This window comes from Nycticebus coucang, chromosome 3 (assembly GCF_027406575.1).
Source record: "Nycticebus coucang isolate mNycCou1 chromosome 3, mNycCou1.pri, whole genome shotgun sequence".
NCBI lineage: Eukaryota > Metazoa > Chordata > Mammalia > Primates > Lorisidae > Nycticebus > Nycticebus coucang.
This window is the reverse complement of record NC_069782.1, coordinates 55,019,782-55,034,437: the sequence shown is the minus strand read 5'-3', so window position 1 is coordinate 55,034,437 and position 14,656 is coordinate 55,019,782. Positions and strand designations below refer to the sequence as shown.

Genomic DNA, 14,656 nt, shown 5'->3' with positions numbered 1-14,656 from the left:
CTTCATGGGAGGTGAAAGCTTTGGCACCCATCACTGTCACTCTCCCCACTGAGGTTTACAGACAACCCACGTGATTATTAGTGAGTGTTAGATGTGTACGTGAGAGTATAAACCTTCCTGCATGTCCTGTATGTGCCTGGGACTGGTTTTCCCTGCTTAGTCATGAAATTTGGAGAGAGGCAGTGTTCATAAACACGCCAAACGTTCTTAGTGTCTTCAGGATGGCGACAGCAGTCATTCTCACCATCAAGCGAGAGACTTATCCTCAGTGAACAAAGCTTCCTTTCAATGAAGTAACAGGAAGAGCATCTGAAATCACTGCAACCAGTGTTTAGATCAACGGTCAGTTACTCCAGAACCGTTCCTCCAGTTTACTGATTCTCTCTATTCCTGCATCACCTCCCTTGTGTTGTCTGCTTGGTGCATTTACTCTTTATTGTCATCTCCTGCAGAGAGTGTTAGAGAAAAAGAGGCAAGGCAAGACTCAAAATGAAAGTCCAGCAAGTGATCACCAAGCACCTTCTCATGCCAGACACGGAGGGGCACCAAGCATCCTGGTGAGTGAGGGGCAGCCCTGCACCTGGCTGTGGGAGAGACATGAGATGCTACCACACCAGACTCTGGCAAGGAGGGGAGGGGGCGAAGGCAACAGAAAGAAGGTGACACTACTGCTGGGACCTGAAGACGTCAAAGTCCAGGAGGAAACAGGGCAGTGGGGAAGAGGACAGGAAGAGCAGGGTGGAGCAAGGCACAGGCAGTGGGGTCCAGAATGGCCACATGCTCTGAGCAGGAAGGGACCCTGGAGAGGCCTAGTCAGTAGAGATGAGGGCATGACACTGGGAGGGCTTCCTGAAGGGCTGTTAGGTGGAGACCACACATCCTGGGACCTTCTTTACTCTCAGAAGTATCTAAGCACGGGCAATAGATTACATGGCCACCTGTTGTCAGTCTGATCACATATGCCATCACTCTCCCCTCCTCTATCCATGGCAAATATTACTAAATCATCATGGTACAAGCTAAGCCTGGACTGATCTCTAGAATCCTACCAACATTACCACTTCAGGCAGTGGCACAGATTGAAAGCACCTACCTGTGCTTTCCCTGCTCTGAGCCAGAGACGCCGCAGAAGGGCAGCTCACAGGCCGTATCTGAACTGCATTTGTATTTTCTTTGCCCACAGAGAGGTTTTTGCAATACTGAGCCAACATGAAATTTAACTTAGAAGTCTGTATTTCTAAGGGTGAGGCTTGAGACTAAGCTTATTTCCTTAGAAACTCATAAGCAGACCTTGCCGTCTAGCACAGTGGGGACAGGATAAAGAACCGTGTCTAAGAGTTCAGACTGTTCAACCTCATATCACTACAAAAGGATTATATAGATCTGGTAACTTACTTAGCTTTTCTGTTCCCTTCCCTAAAAAATGACAGACATTAGGAATGTTTTTAGCTGCCAGTAACTAAATGCCCATTTGCTTAAACAAATAGTTTATTTTTCTCACATAACTGGAAGTCCAGACAGAGGCAGTTGCTAGGGATGTTTCAGTGGTTCAGTGATGCTATCGGAATCCTGGGTTTTTTCTACCTTCCAACTCTGCCTTTCTGAGCATGTCGGCCCATTGCCGTGTGTTTCTAATGTGGCTCCAGCCACCTCAATTCTGTCTAAGATCATGTGCCTCTTCTATAAAAAGGAAGAGTGAGAGACAAAGAAAGAAGTAGAGGCAAATGGAGATCTTTAATCTTTTAATCTAGCAAGGTGTCTCTTATTTTATCAGGAAAGAAAAAAGCATCCCAAAAGCCGCCAGCAGACTTCTGTTCACACCTCATTGGCTAGAACTGGACACCCAAGCAACACTGGGTACTGTTAGCAATCAAGGAGAAGGGACTTGAATATTAGGTATTCAACTGCGCCAGGTGACATAGTCAACTTCAGAATATTGATAAAACAGTTAAAATAACCTGATACATGGCTTAGGCTAACAGTGCCTAGAGTGGAGTTCTCAATAGATGTTAGCTAATGCAGACACAGAATGATCCATCTGGGACTAGGACATGGCAGAGGGAATAATTTTAAGACTCAGTTAAGGTAAAAGCCTTGAAAAGAAAGATAAACTACTGGTAAAAAAAAAAAAAGTTTGGTTTTAATTTTACTATCTTTATTTCTCCTTCCCCTTATAACCACAAAAGTGTCTGTCTGCGTTCCCAATTATCATTTTTTGTTTTCTGATTACTTTACAATCATGTATCTTTGATAGATTTTAAGTACTTTATTATTTTGAAAATCTAACTCAAAAAATATAAACGTTGAATTCTTAAGTCTACTCAGTTAAAAAACCTCCTACAGTAACTTTAATGCTGCATCCCAATCAGCAGCCTGCACAATTATATAATCACATAATGCTGAGCCTGTGACCTACTCTACAGAATGTATTTGTTTTAGACATAACTTACCTATGTGAAGAAGTAGAAATATTGCCTATGGCCATGAAAACTTAATTGCAATCCTGAAAGCGTGTGACAGTAACTGTTTCTAGAACTAGCAGGCAGCACAGCTCCCAGGAGCCCAGCTGCACATTGGTGAGCAGCCTCAAGGCCCTTTCAGGGCAACTACATGATGGGCGGCCCCACGACCCACTTCGGGAACCATGGACAGTGATGGAGGGGCCAGACTCAAAAGCCACTGGTAGCTACATAACCCACCAAGAAACAGGACAGGTGAATGGTGTGGGATAGAGGTTTAAAGGAAGAGAAAGGTTCTTAGTTTTTACTCTAAAGAATTGAAAGCAAGCTCTCTAAGAGATTTCTGTACAGCCCCATTCACAGCAGCACTATTCACAACAGCTAACGCGTGGAAGCAGCCCAAGTGGCCAAGGACGGATGAATGGCTAAGCAATTGTGGTGTATGTATATACACACACGATGAAACATCATTCAGCCTTAAAAAGAAGGAGATTCTGACACATGCTACGAAGCAGATGAACCCAGAGGACGTTATGCTGAGTGAAATAACCCAACGATCCAAAGGCAAAACACTGTTTGATTCCTCTTGTGTCAGGTATTTGAGACAGGGAACCATCAGGCCCTGTGTAGGGGTCATGAGATGCAAACCAAGGTCCCTGATAAAACAGGAGGCAATGCAAAGCCAACCAAAACCAGCTAGAACCCAGATGACCCCCAAAAATCTCAGGTCCCCCTCCCTGCTCGACACACCCTGCTTACCACGTATTAGCACACTGACGGAAACTCTCACCAATGCTGTGACGGTTACAGAAGCCACGGTAACTCCCACAAGCTACTCAATATAAAGAGAGGAGGAATCTTCACTTCCAGAAACTCCCTACCCCTTTCCCAAACACGTTATGAATAATCCCTCTCCACTTAAAATTAAATAGAAGGTATAAAACAAGAGCCCAGAACTCACAGGTGCCTTTGTCTGCTGCTCTGCTACTCTAATTACAGGGCAGCCTCCTTTTGCTTCTTTAAAAACCTTCCTTTCACTTTACTGTGTTGGCTCACTCAAGTTCTTTCCTGCATGAAACCAAAAACCCACTTGGACCCACTTTGGGGGTCCACTTTCCTGCATCACATAGAGTAGTCAAGTTCATGAGACAGTGGAACGGTGACTGCCAGGAGCTGAGGACTTACCATTTAAAGGCACAGGGTTTCAGTTGGGGAAAATGAAAAAGTTCTAGAAGAGAATGGTGGCCATGACTGGCAGCAAAGCAAAATGTATTTAAATGCACAGAACTGCACACTTAAAAATGGCTAAGAAGGTAAATGTGGGCGGCGCCTGTGGCTCAGTCGGTAAGGCGCCGGCCCCATATACCGAGGGTGGCGGGTTCAAACCCGGCCCCGGCCAAACTGCAACCAAAAAATAGCCAGGCGTTGTGGCGGGCGCCTGTAGTCCCAGCTACTCGGGAGGCTGAGGCAAGAGAATCGCGTAAGCCCAGGAGTTGGAGGTTGCTGTGAGCTGTGTGAGGCCACGGCACTCTACCGAGGGCCATAAAGTGAGACTCTGTCTCTACAAAAAAAAAAAAAAAAAAAAGAAGAAGAAGGTAAATGTTATGCATGTTTTACCACAATAAAATTAATTTGGAGGGAAAAAAGGGAAAGGAAGGAACTGGAATTCCATAGCCTCACTCCACAAACTCACCCCACACCCCCATCACACACAGTCCTCTAAATGTTTGCTTACGAAGGGGAAAAGAAAGAGACAAAATTGGGGTCGAGCTTTCCAAGTACTTCTAGGCATGAGCAGAATCTTTAGCCATTCTGGGATTTTTTTTATTTTTACAAAAAACATGGATTACATTTGTAATTGGGGAAAGAATATTACAAAACCGGATAGCAAAGCAATAAGCAGCACTCAGCTTCTCTTCACCTCTGGCCTGATGTCAAAGCAATTTTCCCTCAGCCTCGGGAGGCTTGAGTTTTCACTTGGCCTGTACCGTTCACAGCTTCAGGCTGTGATCAACTCTGGGTTAGCAGTTACGAGACTGACCTGGAAAGACTGTGCCCTTGCCGCCTGCAGCGCTCAGGGTGGGAGCTGGAGCAGGTGCCTGACTAAGCAGCATCTGGGGGAGATCAGAGCTCAGCAGACAACTTCCTCCTTTTTGTTGTTTCTGATTAGATCTTTACACATTTTTTTTTTTTTTTGGTTTGGTTTGGTTTTTTCTTGGCAAAGACAAGGGTGTCTCATTGAAGCTTTAGGGAAATGACTGCATTTTAATGGACTCTAATTGGCTCCCACGGTTATCGCAAAGGAGCTGTGGTCATAAAAGTTAATTAAATTAGATTCATTTGCATATTCAAGACCATTCCTTTCCTTCACTTTGAAGGCAGAAAGAGAGAAAATGTGTCCCAGCCTTCTCACTGGGCCGAAGACACACGTGTCCAGACTCTGTGTGTGCTGGGAGCTGACACGCTCGCCTCGCGGGCATTCTCCACATTTTCAACGTGTCAATACAAGAGTTAAATCGGCGTGCACTGAAGTTCTCACTTGGAAGTGTAGAGCAAGCCCTTTACAGAAAGAGGTTGCTGTGCTAAAAGACTGAGGCAGCTTCATAATCAAAAGGTGAGTTCAGAACACTCAGTAGAAAATGAATAAGCAACATTCACAGCCACAAGGCTGGCTAGAAGCGCTTTTGCATTTCTGTGTGTGCGCGCTTGTTTGTGTACAGGCAACAAGTGTCCTCAGCTCTACTTAGTACGGGACAGAGGGATGGAGTGATGTCTCGTCTACTCTGCTGCCTGGGGTAGGCTTAAAATAACGAGCTGAAATAGAACTCTGGCCTGTTTTCTGAAGCCCTCAGGGAAGATGTTCCCACAACTTTCCTCTATTTCTATTTTCTCTATTACCTGACCCATTTTTAACAATTCTGAATGTCACGCCAGAAAGCATTCCCTTGTATCAAACCTACATCCCCTCTGCAGCTGATTCACTGTTAACCTCACACACAGACTACACACTTGTGGGCAGGACGCTCAGCCCCACACCTGCTCGGCCCGGCACCCTGCTCGGCTCTGCAGTTCATTGAAATATCAGTGAGCGCCTGGATCAGTCTTATAGATTAAAGGCAGTGTCTGCCCTACTTCCTCTGGCCACGCTTTCCTGTCAATATGAGTAAGAATTTACCAACACCTCCATTCTCCATCATCTATGAAGACAGGGTTAATTTATTTTTTAATTTTGTTTTCTTTTATGAGCACAAATGTGCCAGGCTCTATGCTAGGTTCTTGAGAAACACTGGTGGACAGGACAGACCAAGACCCTGCCCCCATGCGTGGAGCTCAGATATGACATGAGTAACTACTAGTTTGAGGAGGGTTGCAAAGAAGTGTGGGTTACTACGAAATCATACAACAGGCTGCTTTAAATTGGCTAGGAAGACAGGAATGCTTTCTGAATAAAGTGATGTTCACTTGAAACATTAAGAATGAGCGGGAATTCTCAAAGCAGAGAAGTATATTCAAGGTCAGGGAACAGCACATGTGAAGAGTTGGCCTCTGGGAAGGCCAGGAGTAAAGTTTAAACAACAGGACAGAAGGGGCCGTGCTCAGGCTGTGGGGTCCCCAGACATGGCTCACCAGGCTGTTGCTGGAACCTGACACTGGTCCTGCTCTGTACAATTTCAGAACTCTGAGCAACTTGATTCTCAGGATTCTAAACAAGGGTTAAGGACTTGGAGGCAGGATGGAAGAGAAGTGGCCTCATCTCTGCACTCAGAAGGCCAGCACTGCCAGAGGGGCCTGGCGGGTCAGCCCACACGGCACACTGCAGAGCAGCCACCAGGTGCCGGGGCCTTTAGTCAGTCCCACTCCCAGAGTCCCCAACCTCTCCTCTGTGAAATGAGGAGGTTCAATATGGACTCTTACAATTTGCCTTCTGGAATCAGTTAGCAACAATGGTACCCACACGGCTCTGAAGGGGGCCGCGTTACCACAGAGCTAACCTACACTTGGAAGTGGGAGGATGGGTTATTCAGACAGTGAGACTCTCTCCAATATGCTTTTTTGGGAGGGAGGGCACTTTTTTTCAGTATATTTTTGTTGTGATAAAATATACATGGCATAGAACTCACCATGCTGACCCTGTCTCTGTGTTCAGTTCAGTGGCACTGACCACACTCACAGTGGTAGACACCATCCCCATTATTTCTTCTGAAAACTTTTCACTCCAATTCACTTTTAAATGAATCTGGGCAAGTCCTACAAGTATCCATACAACTCACAAAACAGGTAGCTGATCATGGTTCCTGATTCAGACCATGAAAGGTCAGATACTCCTCTTAAAGAAAATGAGGCTTTTTACTCCCATTGTATAAAAAGAGGTAAAATGGGAACGGATAAACTGCTGAGCAGACCACACTTCAATCCTCTCCTCCTGCCTCCGCAGAAGTCCCCTCCTTGTTCGAGAGTATAATGCTTGTCAACATTGATACCAAAACCAGATAAGGAGTGTAGACCACTATCCCCAATGAACACAGATGCAAAAAGCCTCAACTAAGTACTAACAAACCAACGTTATTTTCTTCCTGCTGTTTCTGGGTTGGCTATCTTTTTCTCTTCATCATGCCTGAGCCAGCAAAGTCCACACCTCTGAAGAAGGGCACCAGGCAGGCTGTGACCAAGGTCCGGAAAAAGGATGGCAAGAACCACAGGTGCAGCCGCAAGGAGAGTCACTCGGTGCACGTGTGCAGGTGCTGACGCGGGTCCCCCGCCACCGCGTCTCCTCGAAAGCCATCAAAGGCATCTTTGAGCGCATCACGGGTGAAGCTTCTTGCCTAGCCCATTACAACAAGGCTCGACTGTCACCTCCAGGGAGATTCAGACGGCCGTGCACCTGCTTCCTGGAGAGCTGGCCAAGCATGTGGTGTCCAAGGGCACCCCAGGCTGTCACCAAGTACACCAGTGCCAAATAAACTTACCAAGCAGGGAGGGACTCTCTCTGGAATTTCCTGGTCTGAACAAGAATGCTTCTTACCAAAAAACTCATAGTTGCCTTCAGTCCCCTCCCTGTTACATCAAGGTCTACGGCAGAGCAGAAGACTGAAGAATGCAACCACACCTGGATGGATTTTTCTACTAGATATCGCCTGCTGGCCTGCCTGCCTCTTGGCAAGTTAATTTGTCTCCTGATCTATTGCTGGTCCCTAATAATCATGCACTGCCTCTCAAATAATTATCCACATTACCCATCTCCTCCTTTCCCTGTGGAAAAGGTTATATGTGCTTTTATACCCCATTGGAGGGAGTTGGGGTATCACTCAGTGATTTCTGCTCCCGCACTTTAGTAAATTTGTATGCCTTTTCTCCTCTTCAAAAAAAAAAAAAAATGCTAACAAACCAAATTCAGCAGCACATAAAAAGGTCACATACAAGAAAAGGAACAAGATGTGCAGCTAGGCACAGGTGGTGTGTCCCCTCCGTGGAGAGGAGCCAGAATAGTGAGCAGAGTCTGACATTTCAAACAGACCATCTAGTACAGAGTGCCAGGATTCACCAGGAAGAAGCAACAGAAGTGGGTAAGGAGAGAGTTCAGGGAAACTTGCTTAGCCAGGAACTGGCTAACAACTGGGAGAAGCCCCTGGCTGTGGGGAAACAGTGAGAGAGAACCCACCAAGGCTGAGGCTAAGATGCACTTTTACAATCTGGACCACAAGAAGATGGGCGGCGCCTGTGGCTCAGTGAGTAGGGCGCCAGCCCCATATGCCGGGGGTTCAAACCCAGCCCCGGCCAAACTGCAACAAAAAAATAGCTGGTCGTTGTGGCGGGCACCTGTAGTCCCAGCTGCTCGGGAGGCTGAGGCAACAGAATCACGTAAGCCCAAGAGTTAGAGGTTGCTGTGAGCCGTGTGATGCCACGGCACTCTACCTGAGGGCGGTACAGTGAGACTCTGTCTCTAAAAAAAAAAAAAAAAGAAGATTCCCCCACCCACATAGGTCAGAGGTCTCACCTAAAGAGCTGCTGGAGATTGCACAGAAATGTTGTTCCAGAAATGAAATTCTCACAGAACCCATGGGCATCTGAGGCTAGAGCAGATTGAGCTGGGTGCCATTCCGAAAGCCTAGACACTGGGGAATGTGGGAGCACCTGCAGGGCTCCAAAGAGGGACAGCCAAACCTGGAGCTCTTAGGGACCCCTGGGTCCCTAAGGGTCCCCACCTCCCTGCTGCAGACTGCTGTTGAGTCCAAGACACGAGCAGACAGCATTCTTCACAGTCGTCCACCCACACTGCCTGTCTGGGTGGGGCCTCAACATTCCCAGTGGTAGGTCAAAGGTGCTATTTTGAGACTTTGACACTGGGCTGTACCTGCCCTCAGGCTGAGTTTGGGCTGGCGCAGGTGCAGCCCTGCTTGGCTGGGGAGGGGCAGGGGCATCAGGCTTCCCAACATGCACCTGTGACAGTGCCCACCACCCTGTGGCCAGCTGATGTAGGACCAGGTCTTGAGCTAACTGCACACTCCATACTTCCTGCCAGCACAGCCTGCTTGAGAAGGGCTCCACCCTGTCCGGTCAGGCCCAATGTGCCATTCTGGGAATTTAAAGCATAGCATTGCCCCCCTCCCATGCTGAATTTGGGCTAACATAGCTGTAGCCCTGCCCAGCTGAAGAGGGATAGGCACCCACACACCTAGGACAATTCCCACTGCTCTGCTGTGGGTTCCTGTGAGACTGAGACATGAACAGATAGCACTCCATACAATTTCTTACCCATGCCACTTGCTCAAAAGAGGCCCTTTGCTCTTGGATTACAAGCCAACACCTGGTGCCATTTTGAGAGCTTAAAACTGGCCCCATCCCACTCTCAGGCAGAGTGCAAAATGATGTGACTGCAGCCACCACCCGGCCCACAGGGAGGGAGGAGATCAAGCTCTTCTAAGTACTCTTCTAATGCCCACCACCTTGTGGGGTGGGACAGCTGTGGGACTGATGACCAGCCTACCTGATTCATTACAGCTATCTGTATCAGCAACACAGATCACTTCAGGGCTAGTGAGTTGCTCCACGTCACACCAGCTGCTCAGGGGCCTCAGAACCTGCCCACATGCCTGGTCCTTTGCTTGAACTACTAGTCTAAGCAAGTCACCTGAAGGCCCAAGAATGCCTCTCCCCAGGACACACTAATCCCAGTGCCAGTGAGAGTTGCTCTGGGCCCTAAAATCAGGCATACTCAGCCCACTGCTGCCATGACTGGTGCCTGAAGACTGGCTTAGATGATGTTCAAATCCCCAGTAAAACTTAAACACAGCCTCGACTAATAACTGTTCCCTATGCCACTAAGGAAATCACAGAAACCACTGACCTGTGTGCTGCTTAAGAAATTACACAGAAATCACACTACTGCAGGCACCCCAAATCAAAGGTGAACAAAATAAAGAGAAAAAGAAAGAGAAAAGCCAATAAAACACCTGATACTACATGAAGCAACCAAACCTGCTAATTATCAATATTCCAAAATGGGAAGAGATATCAAAAAATTTAGAAAACCTATTTAAGGAAATAATGAAAATTTCTGAGGACTATCAAGAAAGTTAGACATTCAGATATAGACAGTTCAACAGTTCCCTGAAAAATATATTGCAAAAAGGACTTCACCACAACACAATATAATGAGCCTGATTAAGGTTGAAGTGAAAGAGAGAATTTTAAAACTAGCAAAAGAAAAGCATCTAATCATCTATAAAGTAAACCCCAACAGACTAACAGTGGACCTCTCAGTAAAATGTTTACAGGCCAGAAGAAAATGTGATGGTATTTTCTTTCCTTTTCTTTTTTTTCTTTTTTTCTTTTTTGGTAGAGACAGAGTCTCACCCTATAGCTCTTGGTAGAGTGCTGTGGCATCACAGCTCACAGCAACCTCCACCTCCTGGGCTTAGGCGATTCTCTTGCCTCAGTCTCCCAAGTAGCTGGGACTACAGGCACCCGCCACAACGCCCAGCTATTTTTTTGTTGCAGTTTGGACGGGACTGGGTTCAAACCTGCCACCCTTGGTATATGGGGCTGGCGTCCTACCCACTGAGCCATAGGCACCGCCCATGTGATGGCATTTTCAAAATGCTAAAAGAAAAAAAATGTCAGTCAAGAATTTCATATCTTGACAGAATTAACTTCATATATGAAGGAGAAATAAATCATTTCCTAGACAAGCAAACACTGAGAAAACTTATTACCTCTACACCAGCCCTACAGGAAATATGCAACAGACTCTTAAACATAGAAACAAAAAGCCAATAGTCACCATTATGAAAATATACAAAAATATAAAATTCCCAGGTCTTATAAAATAATCATGCAAAAAAAAAAGAGAAAAAAATCAAATGGCAACATAACAGAAGTACAATAAACCACAAGGACAGAAAAAAACAAAAAGACAGAAGGAAAGAAATTATAAAACAACTAGAAATCAACTAACGGTATGACAAGAAAAAAAGCCTTATCCATCAATACAAACCTTGAACACAAATGGATTAAATGTTCCACTTACAAGATACAGATTGGAAGAATAAGGTTTTTTTTTCTTTTTTTTTTTTTTTTTTAGCAACTTGTCATCAATTTATTAAACAGTTGATTTAATAAATTGCATCTGCAATGGTGACTTCAACCTCAACTCCTGGCTCAATACTGATGGAGGTAATCTGCTTAACAATCTCAGAAGGGCTGTGCAGGTCAATGAGTCACTTGTGGATTCTCATCTAGAAGTGATCCCAAGTCTTAGAACCTTCACCACAAGGAGTTTTTCTTGTAGTGATTCTCAAAGTCTTGGTAGGCATCCGAACCGGTCCTTTCACTTTAAGATTCTTCTCCTTTGCGCCTCAGCACACACCTTTTCCAGGGACTTTACGTTGCGGCTGGTGAGAGTAATTCTAATTCGGTGAATCGCCACCTCTGGCTCCACAGGTGTTTTCCCAGTATCTTTAAAAGCCATGGCTGCAGCGCGGCTTCCTGACCGACTTGTTCCTCGGCAAGAGCGAACAGCAGTGAGTCAGGAGCAGAAGCGAGCACAGCGTGCCTCCGCCAAACCTGTGACTGCGTCTTCCTTGAAAAAAATACCTTTTTTTTTTTTATTGTTGGGGATTCATTGAGGGTACAATAAGCCAGGTTACACTCATTGCATTTGTTAGGTAAAGTCCCTCTTGCAATCATGTCTTGCCCCCAGAAGGTGTGACACACACCAAGGCCCCACCCCCCTCCCTCTTTCCCTCTCTCTGCTTTTCCTTCCCCCCATAACTTTAATTGTCATTAATTGTCCTCATATCAAAATTGAGTACATAGGATTCATGCTTCTCCATTCTTGTGATGCTTTTCTCCCTGAAGGACAGGTTCAGGCAGCTAGGCGATGGCAAGAGATGTTCACTTGAAGATCTTGCCCTGATTGAAGGCTTTGCCCACATGCTGGAAGGCCTCCTCCCAGGAAAAGTACTCTCAAACCAGCGTCAGAGTCTCCTCACTGCCAGCATCCAGTTTCCACCATGTATATGACTCATAGTCCACCTGCCAATCTGGACTCAGCGGAAAGGCAAGCTCCTGGCCTCTGAAGACCCAGACTCCAGAAATGGAGCTGCTATTGTTGGTGCCAAAGAGGATAACACTAGCAAAGGCATTCTTCCTCAGCTTGTCCAATCGCTGGAACATTTCAGTGATAAGGTTGCAACTCATAAAGGTCTAGGTGAGCTCTTCTGGGAAGCGGTACGCAGAGTATCACAGGGACCAGCCATCCTTATCAAAGTGCTCCCAAAAGTATGGCAGTGCCACAGAGACTGTGTTCTCATCGGAGTACTTGCACTTAAATTCATCCAACACAAAGGTACTTTTGGGCAGGTGAGCAAAGGGGTCCTTGATCTTGGGCTCAGCAGCCTGGGCCTGCTCACATTCGTCCATCTCCTCCTCAGAAAAGGGGCAGCTGCCTTTTTCTCCTCTTTCCTCTCAGCCTGGGGCTTCTGCTTCTCTTCCCTTGAGCCCTTCTCTTTCTGTGGGGTGTCCTTTTTAGGCTGGCTCTCTGCAAACTTCTTAGCATCAAACTGGGCCATCTTCTCACACAGTTTTACTTCCCCCAAGACAGCCCAGAACTGGGGCTGGTTAATGCAGGTGAAAAACTAGCGGTTGGTATTGGGAAAAGCTGGTGGAAAGAAGGACCTGCTTATACAGCCATAACAGGGTACACACAACTGTAATGTCAGCCAGTGTCACTCGTTCGCCTACTAGTAAAGTCCTTGTTTTCAAGTGTGCATCTAGAAACCCCAGAATTCATCTGACTTCCTCCTTTGCATTCTCAGTGGCCCGTTTGTTGTGATGCATGATGCCCAAGGTAGGGAACACCCAGGTACTGGCTGGGGGCACAATGTCGCTACCAGCAAAGCTCACCCACTGCACCACCTGGGCTGCTGCCTCTGGAGTACTCCCCCATAGCTCCTCGTTGCTCACATAGTAGGCAATGGCATTGCTCTCAAACACACAGAGTCCATCATCACCCTCAAATGCTGGAAACTTCCCAGCAGGAAATTTACGGAGGAATTCAGGGGTGCGGTTGGTTTGCCCAGGTGCAGTTGGTTTGCCCAAAGTGGAAGTGGGGTGGTGCGGAAAGCACATGGACCTGAGCCCCGCTGTACTGAGCAGCAAGGAGGGCCTTGAAGGCCCTCCAGTTTTCAGGATATGTGTACAGGTTCCCAGCCACCATGGTGATTCCACAGAGAAAGGGGGTCAGAATAAGTTTTTTAAAAATTCAATTACATGCTGTTTACAAGAACTTGCTTTACCTATAAAGACATATATAAACTGAAAGTAAATGAGTGGGAGAAGATACTCCATGCAAACAGCAACCAAAAGCAAGGCACAGCTACACTTAGATCATATAAAACAGATTTTAAATCAAAAACAGTAAAAAAAAAAAAAAAAAAAAGACAAGGCATTACATAATGATAAAAAATCAATACAGCTGGAGGACATAATGATTCTAACTATATAGACACCCAATATCAGAGGACCCAGAGTCACAAAACAAATACTGCTAGATGTAAATAAAAAGATAAACAGCAACCCAATAATAGTAGAGGACTTTAATACTCCACTCACAGCACTAGACAGATCATTAAGACAGAAAAAAATCAACAAAGAAACACTGTACTTTAGACCAAATAGATTTAACAGACATTTACAGACCATTCCACTCAACAACTACAGAATATATATTCTTTTCATCAACAAATGGAACATTCTCCAAGATAGCCCATAAAACAAGTTTTAACAAAATTTTTTTTTAAGAGACAGAGTCTCACTCCTTTGCCCTCAGTAGAGTGCCATGGCATTACAGCTTACAGCAACCTCCAGCTCTTGGGCTTAGGTGATTCTCTTGGCTCAGCCTCCCAAGTAGCTGGGACTACAGGCGCCTATCACAAAACCCGGGTATTTTTGGTTGCAGTTTGGCTGGGGCGAGGTTTGAACCTGCCACCCTCGGTATATGGGGCCAGCACCCCACTTACTGAGTCACAGGCACCACCTAAGTCTTAACAAATTTTAAAGTCATATTAAATATCTTCTAAGACCACAGTGGAATACATCTAGAAATCAATACAAAGAACTTCAGAAACTATACAAATGCATAGCAATTAAACAACATGCTCCTGAATAATCACTGAGTCAACAAAGACAAAACGTAAATATTTTTTGAAATGAATGAAAATGAAAACACAACATGCGAAAACCTGTGGGAAAAAAATGCTAAGAAGGGCAAATTTGCAGCATTAAAAACCCACATCAAGTACTAATAAAGCACTGCTAAGAAGGGAGTTTATAACATTAAATACCCACATCAAAAAGTAGAAAGACCACACAGAACAGAACTTCTGAACCTAACATCACACCTCAAGAAACTATAAAAATAAAAACAAATTAAACCCAGAGTAAGCAGACAAAAAGAAATAGCAAAGATCACAGTGAAATAAATGAAATAAAGGTCAAATACAGATAGATAGATAGATAGATAGATAGATAGATAGATAGATAGATAGATAGATAGATAGAAAAAATGGAAAGTTGATTCTTCAAAAAGATAAATTAAATTGATAAAACACTAGCTGGACTAACCAAGAAAGAGGGAAGATGAAAATCAACACAGCCAGAAATGATAAAGGAGATGTTATAACTAATGCCACAGAAAT

The 14,656-nt window shown here is 45.4% G+C and overlaps 2 pseudogenes across 1 annotated transcript; both read right to left on the bottom strand.

Moving 5' to 3' along the window:
- Positions 1–11,071: 11,071 nt before the first annotated feature.
- Positions 11,072–11,543, bottom strand: LOC128580934 (40S ribosomal protein S20-like; annotated as a pseudogene).
- A 273-nt stretch (positions 11,544–11,816) lies between these two features.
- LOC128580730 (elongation factor 1-gamma-like) lies at positions 11,817–13,180 on the bottom strand (annotated as a pseudogene). The gene has a single exon (XR_008378732.1). The product of XR_008378732.1 is annotated as an elongation factor 1-gamma-like (transcript).
- Positions 13,181–14,656: the final 1,476 nt, after the last annotated feature.